Below are 12,008 nucleotides of genomic sequence, written 5' to 3'. Positions count from 1 at the left end.
TAATACATATTTACACATTTGTAGTGGATACAGATTAGATCTGATGGAGAACTGTGTTCAAGAGCCCCAGTTTCCACATTGGAATTGTAAGGAGTGTAAGAAACAGCTTTCTCTCTGGGGTCAGGGAAAGTGTCTGGGTCTCATTCAATTTCTGTGGTGTAAGAGAAACCCATAGGTTGCCACTAGGAAGGGGCCAGGTCCCTGGGGATGCTCAGACACTTGGCCTCTCTGTCGTGAATGCCCTCCTTGGAAAGGCTTGGAGGTCCACAGTTGGCCTCTGGACTCTATTTCCTTCCATTAACTCACGTGATTGGAAGGCGTTCTATGTACATTTCAAGCCTGGATGCTAGTTTTTCAATGCATTACAAAGAGCTATTGCCTACTATTATGTGTTAGTCTCTGCAGTAGGCTTTCCAAGAAATAGGTAATGTTGATAATATCAGTCGCGTAGCATTATCGTGTGCATTTTAAAGTTGCAGAAAATGAGGCTCCGAACGCTGAACGCAAAGTAACTCACTTGATCTGGGCACACGAATAGGTAGTTTCACGGGGAAGAGCAGTTGATCTTGGACTGTGTGAGACGCGTTTTTCGGCTCCACAATCTTAACCTCTAACCCACATCGAATGCTGTCGCTAACCTGGCTAGTTTCCAGTTCTGGAAACAGAGGCAGTTCGGAGGAAAGGGCTGAATTTTCTCCATCTGTTTGTAAATAGCAGTCCCAGAAACCCGTAAACATCTGCCTGTTTTGTTGTTGGTCCACCTGCTCGAGAACGTTGATCCTCCAAATGTGGGCAGATATAACTCGCTTGTCCATGGTCCCCTTTCCCCGCGCGCAAAGCATAAGGAGGGCCAAGTAAAGGTCTTTCGTTGTCGCACGTAGACCGCGAGTCCAGGCGCTTTGTCACTATTTTCTTTTTTTCTGGGATTAATTACCGATTAATCTACAGGTTTCGAGGAGGCGGCGAGGGGGATGGAGGCGGGGCGGCCTTGGAGATCGTGCACAGCTTGACTGGACTCTGCGTACCCCGCAAGTATGGGAGGAAGACTTGCAAGCGTTGGAGATTCGAAGCCAGCTTTGTCCTTGGCTAGTCAAATGACCCTGGGCTATCTGGACTGCTCTAAGCCTTAGTTTCCCTAGCGCGAAGCGAGAGGCTCGCACAGTGCCCGGCGCCGGCTGAGTACACTGGGAGCCGCGGCCCCAGTAATGCAGATGCGATGGCAGAAAGCCGGCACTCCGCAACCAAGAGGCGCAGACTCACCGAGCCCTCGGGCTTGCAAGGCTCACTGTCGCCTCGCGGATCTGCTGGTTCTCTCCCTCCAACCCACCCTCTCCTTTGCGGCTGTCATAGGGTCAGACCTCCACGTTGGAGAGACCACGACAGACCAGAGTGAAGGAGATAACCGCACTATACGCCCGACTCCACCAAGTTTCATCACTTGGTGACGCTAGAGGTGGATTCAGATTCCTAAAGATGCTTCCTAAAACGACGCCGTAGGGGTCCCTGCGAACGACCGAACGGTGGAGAAGCAGACCCTAACCCACTTCTCTGCTAGCGGTCCTCGGGCCACCCTCCCGCACACGCGGCTCCAACCCAGGACCCGAGGCCCAAAACAGTACCCTCAGCTCCAACCGCCGCAGTCCCTGCGGCCGGGACGCAGACATGAAAGTTAGAGCCCCCGCCACTGCCAGTCCCTGCCTAGTCGGCGCGGTGACGGTGGCGCTGGCGGCGGCGGGGGCCTTCCCTTGGCTGCCCCGCCATTTAATCAGGGCTATTATCAGACTGGGCTTGCAGGATGGCGCCGGCCGAGCTTTACCCCCATTAGCGTAGGGCAGGGTGGGGGCTGGGTCCCCAGACCGCCGTCTGTCCCAACGCAGCTGCAGCGCTTCTGGGGCGCTTTGAGAAAGGCCGAGCCGCGGGGTCTGGTGGCGGCTAGCGCTGTCTCAAACCAGTTCTTCTCAAGCTGACAGTTTATTAGACTTTTATTTCCTACATCCCAACTCCACCTTTACTAGCTCTTTGGCGTTCGAGCAAACCACTGAACTTTTTTGAGACTCAGTTTTTCATCTGTAAAATGGATCTGTTTAGATACTTAACTCAAGGTCCTCTTGAAGATAAACTCAGATGATGCATCTAAGATGAACTAAGAAGGTTCAGACCACAAATGTTGTTAATACTATTATTACACTAGAATTATATCTGTTTTTTTAAAAAAGCATTCCCCACCCCACCCCCGCCGTTTAATTAAAAACAAAAACAAAAACAAAAACAAAAACGTGTAGAGGGACCAAAGAAGTCCAAAGATTACTTAAAGACCTGCTGGATTTATTCATGACTTGCTGGGTTCTAATTTCTCCTCTGCCACTTGCTCTCTGTGTGACTTTGGGGACTTCACGTCTCTTAGTGCCTCTTTGCCTTAGCCAATGGATGGAATACTACCACCTTCGTTATTAGACTGTTGGGCACGTTAAATAAGATGATGCATGGAGCTTCCCTGATGGTGCAGATGGTAAAGAATCCACCTGCAATGCAGGAGACCCAGATTTGATCCCTGGGTGGGAAAGATCCTCTGGAGATGGGAATGGCTACTCACTCTAGTATTCTCACCTGGAGAATCCCATGGACAGAGGAGCCTGGCTGGCTACAGTCCATGGGGTTGCAAAAAGTTGGACACAACTGACTAACTCATGCACGTTGTAGAATGCTGAGCACAGAGTAGGGTCTCCTTAAGCATAGGTTATTAGTTATTAGCAAAGTGTTTTTACAAACCACATTCTTTAGGTTTGTTTTTAATCTTCCTACAAGGAAGCAACTGTCTCCTGATGTTAAGGAATATTCATGTTGGGGTTGGGGTGTCAGGTTTAGGGCTGAATGTCAGGTCTGGAAATGCCAGGAAAGAGAATCATACAACTGTATCTTCTAGCCTCTGAAGTTTCCTCTTTGCATTCCAACATAATGCCCTATTGACGTGGTCCATTTAAAGGTAAAAGTCCCAACAGCACAATCAGTCACCGTTATTTTCAGATGGCTGCTAAAAAACTAGCACTCTCAGCAACCCCAGTATTCTCAGCAGTAGTTTCTAATCAGTAAAATACAATTAACAAAGCAAGACTAATTATTAAAGTGACCTTCTAAGTAGTGAATGCTTGTGAATATTCTTAAGTGGGATGTGCTGGGCACAGAGCCCAATACTTAAGGACTGTGCTCAGCTTCAGTCAGTACTGGTCTCACCTCATCAGTCTCCCCAGAATCCTAGAGGTGCTTTTGAATTGACTTTCTTCATCTGACATGAAGTAAACGGCCCATATAATGGTTATTTCAAGAGCTTATATGTGCTTGGCAATATCCTAAGCACTTTACCTGTATTATCTCATTTTCCCCACTTTACAGATGAGGAGACGGTAGAATTTCATGGACAAAGGCACAGAGAAGTTATTTAACTTACTATAAATCACACAGCTAATGTTGGTGGAGTATAGGTTTAAATTCTTATTTTCCTTTCTCTCATGCCCCCATCTCCCAGCACTTATAGCCCCTTCTCTTTTGCAACTTCAAAAACACTTTAAAACCAATGTATCTGGGAGAAATCAAGCAAACAAAATACCTCAGAAAGTTCTGTGCTTTTAAGGAGGCACCTAGGGATAGAAGCTACCATTCGTGGCAGGATTCTGAAGGCCTTTACTAGTCAGGATGACTTCTTGTCAGTCCCTTGTCCTTTGTGCCACAGTACATTCTTCTGGAAGATGATTGAATGCTTCCTATATAACTGCTAGTTATAGTGTGTAAGTAACATTTGTGTGTGTGTGAAAGTCTCTCAGTTGTGTCCCACTCTTTGTGATCCCCATGGACTGTAGCTTGCCAGGCTCCTTTGTCCATGGAATTCTCCAGGCCAGAATACTGGAGTGGGTAACTGTTTCCTTCTCCAGGGGATCTTCCCAACCCAGGGATCGAACCCAGGTATCCCGAATTGCAAGGCGGATTCTTTACTGTCTGAGTCACCAGGAAAGCCCTAACTAACATTAAAAGTCTGTGGTAAGTGCTTTTATATACATCATTTCATTGTAAAAAACATTTCATAGATTTTATTTGATAGGAAATATTTTCTACATCATAGGGCTTTTGTGATGACCCAATGGATCACATAATTAGGAAGTATTAAAAAAAATGACGTTATTATAAATAGCTATTCTTGAAAAATTCTTAAAAAAATACTTTTTTGGGACAGTGATCTTTCACTGTGTGGCTCAAAGTCTACCTGAATCCAAAGCACCTAAGAATTTTGTGTATTTCTTTCTTCTACTCAGAGTGACTAGACTCAGGTCCCTTGGTGTCTAATAGAGCACCCCAAGAGACTCCTGAATTCCAGTCTTTTTCATGGCATTACAGTCTTCCTATTGACCACATTTAGCTTTGTATTTGACCAGAGCCACTGAGAAACAAGAAATTCCCAGCACTTCTGAGAAGCCATCTGTGATTAATCAAGATGTCCCACACTGAAACTTACAACTTGCATAATTTCCCACCACACCTTTAACAGGAAAGTGTGGCTTCTTGTTCTGATATGTCTGTTTCTGTCAAGGGTAAATACTAGAAAATGCATGACTGACTCTGCGCAAGTTGAAAAAAAAAGAACCACCAGCAATTACTCCCCATCCCAGCCCACCCCACACCACACACAAACATGTTACTTGGAGGGCTGTGAAGTCCTTAGCTTGGATTACTATATAGCAGGGACCAGGACATTGTGGAATGTTTGAAAAGGCCAACAGGGTCAATAAAATTCAGCCTCTCCCATCTTGTGGATGAGGAAATGGAAAATTGAAGCCTAAATCATAAAGTGACACACCCAAAGTCACTGCTGCTGGTCATATCCTTGAACCAGGTTGCTTGACTTCAAATTAATGTTGATTCTCTGACAGGGACTCTGCTTAGGGGCAAGAAAGCCTTCTCATTATCTATCATTGTTTCCTAATTTATGTAGCTACACTCTTTCAGTCAAGACTCACACATATTAGGTTTTGGTGATACTCATGAAGTCCAAAGGACCCAATCTGAATTCTGCAGCAAGGCTTCATCTGGGCATTAGCACAGAAGAAAACTCAGAGTCCTGCCCTTGGCATCAGGGTTTGACTTCTAGAGCAGTTCCTTGTCATCTGGATTGCATTGTACAGCAGTCATCTTTGGATTTAAGTTTGCCAGGCCTACAGGATTGATTTGCTCATTTTGCTGGGGGTGGTGGGAGGGTGGGAGTAGAAGAGAGGGATTTACATATGACCAGATAAAACACAATTTTAAGAAGGGGGAGGGGCTGAGATAATGTGTACACTGGTTAGGATTCTATGTTGCTCAGTTCAGTTCAACCTCTCAGTCTTGTCCTACTCTTTGCGACCCCATGGACTGCTAGTGGCAAATTTTTTCAACTTAGTTTAACAATAAAAGGAATTTGTAAGCCTATCTATTTAAATAGATAAAGTGTGATTCAAGGCACAAAGGAAATCTTTTTCTCATTTCTGCTTCATGGTGTTGGTGGTAATTTTTCTTAGCCTTTTTTTTTGTTTTGAGATCACAAGATAGCTGTCTGCTGGTCACGTAGCTATGTTCTTTCTTCTCAGTACCTACCTATTAGGAAATAGTCATCAAAGGAGTCCAGAAAATGTCATTTATATCTCATTGGCCCTGGTTTAGGATAATGTGCCTTGAACCCCTCAAACCATGATCTAAAGGATTGGGGTTCACTGATTGGTTTGTTTGGGAGTTTGTAACCCCTGAAGTTTCCGGGTAGTGTAAGTCCTCCCAAACCATGTGACTGAGACCAGAAAAGAGGTGACTTCATTAAGGAGAAATGAGGTTACTATTGGCCAACATGAGCTTGGGAAACCTTGCTAAAGAAAGGTGTTTTTTTTTTTTTTTTTTCGCTTTTCAGGAAACTTGGGTATGGTTTCCCAAAGGAAGCTTATGAGAACCCAGGTTGCTTCAGATGTTTCCTACTTTTGTACATCTTTCCAACAACAAAAATAAATTTTATCATTTTCAAATGGTTTAAAAAAAATCAAAAGAATAATAGTATTTTGTGACATACGAAAATTATACAAAACTCAAATTTCGATGTCCACAAATAACCCATTTGCAGGGGTTAGCAAACATTTTCTGTAAAGGGCCATATAATAAATATTTAGGCTTGCAGGCCATATGGTCTCTGTTACAATATTTCAACTCTGCCATTGTAAAATAATAGCAGCCATAGGCAATATGTAAACAAACAAATGTGGCTGTGTTCTGATAAAAATTATATTTATGGACACTGAAATTTGAAAGTCATAAAACTGTCACTTGTCACAAAATATTTTTCTTATATTGATATTTTTCAACCATGTTAAAATGTAAAGATCATTCTTGGCTGTGCTGTGCTAAGTTGTTTCAGTTGTGTCCAACTTTTTGTGACCCTATGGATTGTAGCCTGCCAGGCTCCTCTGTCCATGGGATTCTCCAGGCAAGAATACTGGAGCGGGCTGCCACGCCCTCTTCTAGGGGATCTTCCTGACCCAGGGATTGAATCTGCGTCTATTAACGTCTCCAGCATTAGCAGGCAGGTTTTTTAACCACTAGTGCCACCTGGGAAAGTGGTATTCTTGGTTATTCAACCACCAAACAGGTGGTTGGTCAGATTTGGCCCATGGGCCATACTTTGCAGGCCCATTTTACTGGCTGCCTTAGGCCAACAGCAGAGCTGAGGAGCTGTGACAGAGACCACATGGCCTAGGAAGCTTAAAATATTTACCAGTTGGCTTTGTATTAAAAAACTTTGCCGCTGCTTACTCTAGAGTGATACTTTGCATACTTCAATTTGCATACAGAGCACTTGGGGATCTTGTTAAAGTACAGATTCTGATTCTGCAAGTTTGGGTCAGTCTGCATTTCAGCAAGTTCTGAGATGGCCCACATTTGGAGGATTTTTTTAACAGAAAGCTGAGAGGAACTCCTCTCTCACTCCACACCCACTTGTTGAATTAAAATCATTTTTTCAGAAGGCTAGGGATCTGCATATTACATAAACAGATTCTAACTCTGTGGTTCTTTTTGAGAAGGATTAATGTAGATGCTTTAATGAAAATTCAGTAACAAATTCACCGAGGACAGGATTAGCCTAACAATTGACTTCAGAGCTGGTGAGATTTTGGTGACATTTGTTCAGCCAAGGATTAATACTATATTTTAAAATTTTTATTTATTATAACACACAGATTATTTATTTGTTGGTTAGTCTCCAAGGAATGAATGCTGCTTATACTATCTTGATTTCCTGTGGAGACAGTGATTTAGGTATACTGATTGCTGGTTGACTGGCACATACACCACATTTCCCCCATTTTAGTTATACGTTTATGATCTGCCATATCTGCTAATGTACGTGCATGTGCATGCTCAGTTGTGTCCAACTCTTTGCAACTCCATGGACTGTAGTGGGCCAGGGTCCTCTGTCCATGGAATTTTCCAGGCAAGAATACTGGAGCAGGTTGCCATTTCCTTTTCCAGGGAGTCTTACTGACCCAGGGATTGAACGCACTTCTCCTGCATCTCCTGAATTGGCAGGCAGATTCTTTACCACCGCACCACCTGGGAAGCCCCAATTAATGTACAGATAGGTTTAAAGAGTAAGGCTTGGGTTTTTATCTGTTCTTTATGTAGCAGCAAGGTAAATTTTCAGTAAAACCCCATTGAATCCTTTCTTTGTTGACTTTCTCCCTCTTTCTTCCCTCCATTCTTTCCTTTTCTTGATGGCCATCATCTTCATTTTTTTATTTCCAACTTTAGTAAACATCTCAAGCATTAACAATTGAAAAACATTCAGCTTTTATATTAGAGCTAATAAAAAAGGGGGATAATGGAGAATCTTTACCAGACATGGGATTTGGGGCTTTCAGAATGTGAGGACAACTAGGAGCAGCCAACCTGAGAGCCCTGAAGGGTGGAGACTGAGCAGCTATGGAAGTAGAACACTCTCACCCCTAATTGAGTGGGGAATCTGTGTTGTGATGTGTGATGTGTCAGACACTGTTCAAACAGCATTCATGACACTGTGGTCACATGAGTGGAAAAGCACTGTTCGTTTTCTTCCTTTTATACTTGCTAATGACCCAAAGTCAGCTTCCTAATTCAATCTGTGCACTTGGTCATATAAGCCAGGCCTGCCAGTACTGTCTGCTTCTTGTGGGAGCTTGATAGGAGATGGGGGGATGGAGAGAAGGGTGGAAGTAAATGCTCCATTTAAAGCCTGGGGGGAAGTGTGGGGCGGGTTGCAGAACTATTAATCTATTCTTAAGTTTTATTTGCTTCATATTGGATCCTGATGGGTATTTTATTTTTATTTTAATTAGTAGAATTTCTTAGGAAAAGAAAAAACTGAGTAGGTGAAACTTAATAATGATAATTTTTAGAAAGGCTATCTTGAAAGTTGTTAAATGGTTAGGCTTATTTAACTAAGTCATGTTGATAGAGAAAAGCAAACTTCTCCTACTAAAAATAAAAACAAATGAACTTATCAGAATTGTGTAGAGAGAGCTTTCTATTCCTGACTTGATTCTACCATAATGCAGAATGATTAACCTTCTAGCTTAAAAGGCTGCAGAGTAAAAGAAACCTGAAAATGAAAATCCCCTTAGACCTCTTAGAATAAATTATGTGGATTTGCTAAGTACACAGACTGGCCCTCTTAAAAGGGAGATAACCACTTTAACTATTGCTTTGGAAACAGAATCCATAAGACCAATTACGAGTCTTATTTTACATTAGTGATTTTACACCAGTAAAAATAACCACCTTGGGTCCTTCACAAGGTGTTGTTTTAAAATAAAACCCAAATGAATTTGGAATCTGTTTACATTTCAAAGATAAAACAGCAAAGTATAGTAAAGAGCCTGCCAGACCAGGAGTCAGAAAACTGTGTTCTCTCCACTCCTTCTGAGTAACCCCAGCCTGCTGTGAACCTCAGTTTTTCATCTATGAAAGGTAGAGAAAAACATCTGCCCTGCATTCTTCATGGGTTTTTTTTTCTATTAGTTGATTGTGGTACTTTTGTGAGGCACATTTGAAATTAGAAGAATATGAAATTTCCCTTTGAAAATTATGAATTTTAGCAAAAGATATTTTGGGAGGTTGGAATTGATTTATTGAGATGTAAAAGCATTAACCTGACCAAGATAAAACTATATTCCATTTTTCTTCTTTCCTCTCCTAACCTCAGCTTTCTTAAAGTAAAAATTATATATAAAATATCAGGAAGGGAAGGAAACTGGTCTTTTAAAAATGTTTTTTGTTCTTTTTTGGCTAGATTGCATGGCTTGCAGGGTCTTACTTCCCTGACGCACTCTCTTGGCAGTGAAAGTGTGGAGTCCTAACCACTGGACCGCCAGGGAATTCCCTTGGTTTTTCTTTATGCTGATCACAGGTTCTGTGGTAGGCAGCCTGCATGATGGCCCCCCATGAATCCACGTTTTGGCATCACATCCTTGAGTGGTCCACTCCTATATTGTTCCAAGTCTGTGTGAGTGGTGGTGTATCACTTCCAAGATGAGGTCATAGAATGCTGAAGGTTTCCTGTCCCTGTTTCTCTTTCTGTCTCTCTGAGCTGTCTCTGTGTGCAGAACAAGCTGCCATGTTATGAGCAGCCCGATACAGAGTCCCATGTGCCTAGGAACTGAAGTCTCCTGCCAACAACCAAGGTTAGAAGCAGATCCTCCAACCCACATCAAGTTTATTGATGATTCAGTCTTGCCCAGCAGCTTGACTGCAGCCCCATGAGAAATCTTGACTTAGAACCACCCAGGCAATCTGCTGCCATATCCCCTGCCCTTGGACACAGTCTGAAATAATAAACATTTGTTATTTTAAGATGTTAAGTTTGGGGGTAATTTGTTAGGCAGCAATAAATAACTGATACAGGTTTTAACAGGAAGAGAAAATGTCAGAGATGCAGCTGATGAATTCTTTTAACTAGAGAATTTAACCAAGAAAGCCTGTTGGGTACACATTTCCTTACTCATCAGTTTAGCTCTGATAAGGATTTGAGAGGCAAAATGTCAAGATATAGTAATTTAATCAAATAAAGTGTGTTTTGACGTTGATGCTGCCCTTGACAAATCATAGCAGACACTTGAGACAATTGTGCAGCATGGGGAGAAAAGGAATTTACTGAGACCAAGGTGGCTTAGTCAGGCTCTAGTTAGGAAAACAGTCCATGCCAGGGAGCTCAGTAGAGAGAATTTGAGATGGGGATCCAGGTGCAGAGATTGAGAAAGCTAGCAGAAAATGGAGAGGAAACTTGGATTAGCAATAACAAGAAATTGCTGCTGCCCCTGTGACTGGAGAAACTCGGAGCTGTCATGTGCCAGGGACTGGAATGACAGTGCAGGCTACTCGGCCAAAGTTGAAACCATAGAGAAGAAGCGACACTGATAGAAATGCTGTCCCAAGTACAGAGAGATAGAGAGAAGCACTGGGGCCCTACTCCCTTGGCAGGGCTTCATCACCCACCAGCCCCGCAACTGGTAGCCTAACTAGAATCCATTTAGAAAGAGAACCTTGGAAATACAGTTTGCCAGAGTTGTCCCCCCTTGTGAAACAGAGCAGGGAAGGTGTGAAGAATGGATCTGAGAGCAAACAGGCATATGGCTGGCACAATCCACCATTTCAGCTAATCAACAGCTGTTCCATATTCCCACCCATTTTTATTTCCCAGACACTATCAACCACATGCCTCTATCATTCACACTAATAAAGACTCTCACTCTCCTTAGAAGCGGAGACACAAAGTCTTATCAGTCATTTCAGAGTCCACTTCTACCCATTCAAGATATATAATCACCAGGTGATAAAATTCTCTCTTTTAGGATCAGATGTGACTCCTATGGTCTGGTAATTTATAAGTAATTTCCTACACAAACAATAGAGGAGGAGAAGGAAAAGAAATTATTGTCTGTGTATGCATGCTTGCTAAATTGCTTCAGTAATGTCTGACTCTTTGCTATTCCATGGACTGTACTCCACCAAGCTCCTCTGTCCATGGGATTCTGCAGGCAAGAATACTAGAGTGGGTTGCCATGCACTTCTCCAGGGGATCTTCCTGAACCAGGGACTGAACCTGGGTCTCCCACATTGCAGGCAGATTCTTTATTGTCTGAACCACCTGGGAAGCCCATTGTTTCTGTGTATATTATATCATATCATGCATGTGTGCTAAGTTGCTTTAGTTGTGTCCAACTCTTTGTGACCCCATGGACTGTATCCTGCCAGGCTCTTCTGCCCATGGAATTTTCCAGGCAAGAATACTGGAGCAGGTTGCCATGCCCTTCTCATTATGTCATATCACATTATATTAAGTTATAATGTCTTATATACATACAGAATTACAAAATATGCATCATTACTATAGTCCTCATTTCTATAACTAATTAGTAGGCCAAGTTAATGTTGATATTTATCACTTTCTTTTTTTACCACACATTTCATGTTCCCTTTGTCCCCAGCTTGCATCGCAGTTAGAGATTTTTATTTGGTGAGAAGAACCAAAATTTCATTCTTGAATTTTCTGTGGTCATAGTGCTATTGCCTTTATTGAATTGCTGTAGTCTTCCATTAAACTTATACAGAGGCAATAAGAGATATCCCAGTGAATTTTGGTTCTAGAGAGTTCTCCACACTTCCATTATGTAGCAGCAACCTAATTCCTCCTTTGTAATTAAGATCCAATGTCTCAACCGGCATTGTACCCCTTTCTCTTCCTGTTGGGTTGGTGCCATGAAGAAGACAGATTCAGAGCCAAATTTAGTAGAATCATTGCACTGTCTCTTAGTGAAAGCATTTATCTTCTGCTGCTGCTGCTGCTAAGTCGCTTCAGTTGTGTCCGACTCTGTGCGACCCCATAGACGGCAGCCCACCAGGCTCCCCCATCCCTGGGATTCTCCAGGCAAGAGCACTGGAGGGGGTTGCCATTGCCTTCTCCAATGCAGGAA

Source organism: Bubalus kerabau, chromosome 8, assembly GCF_029407905.1.
Source record: "Bubalus kerabau isolate K-KA32 ecotype Philippines breed swamp buffalo chromosome 8, PCC_UOA_SB_1v2, whole genome shotgun sequence".
Lineage (NCBI taxonomy): Eukaryota > Metazoa > Chordata > Mammalia > Artiodactyla > Bovidae > Bubalus > Bubalus kerabau.
The sequence above is the reverse complement of the archived record's forward strand: the minus strand, read 5'-3'. Positions refer to the sequence as shown.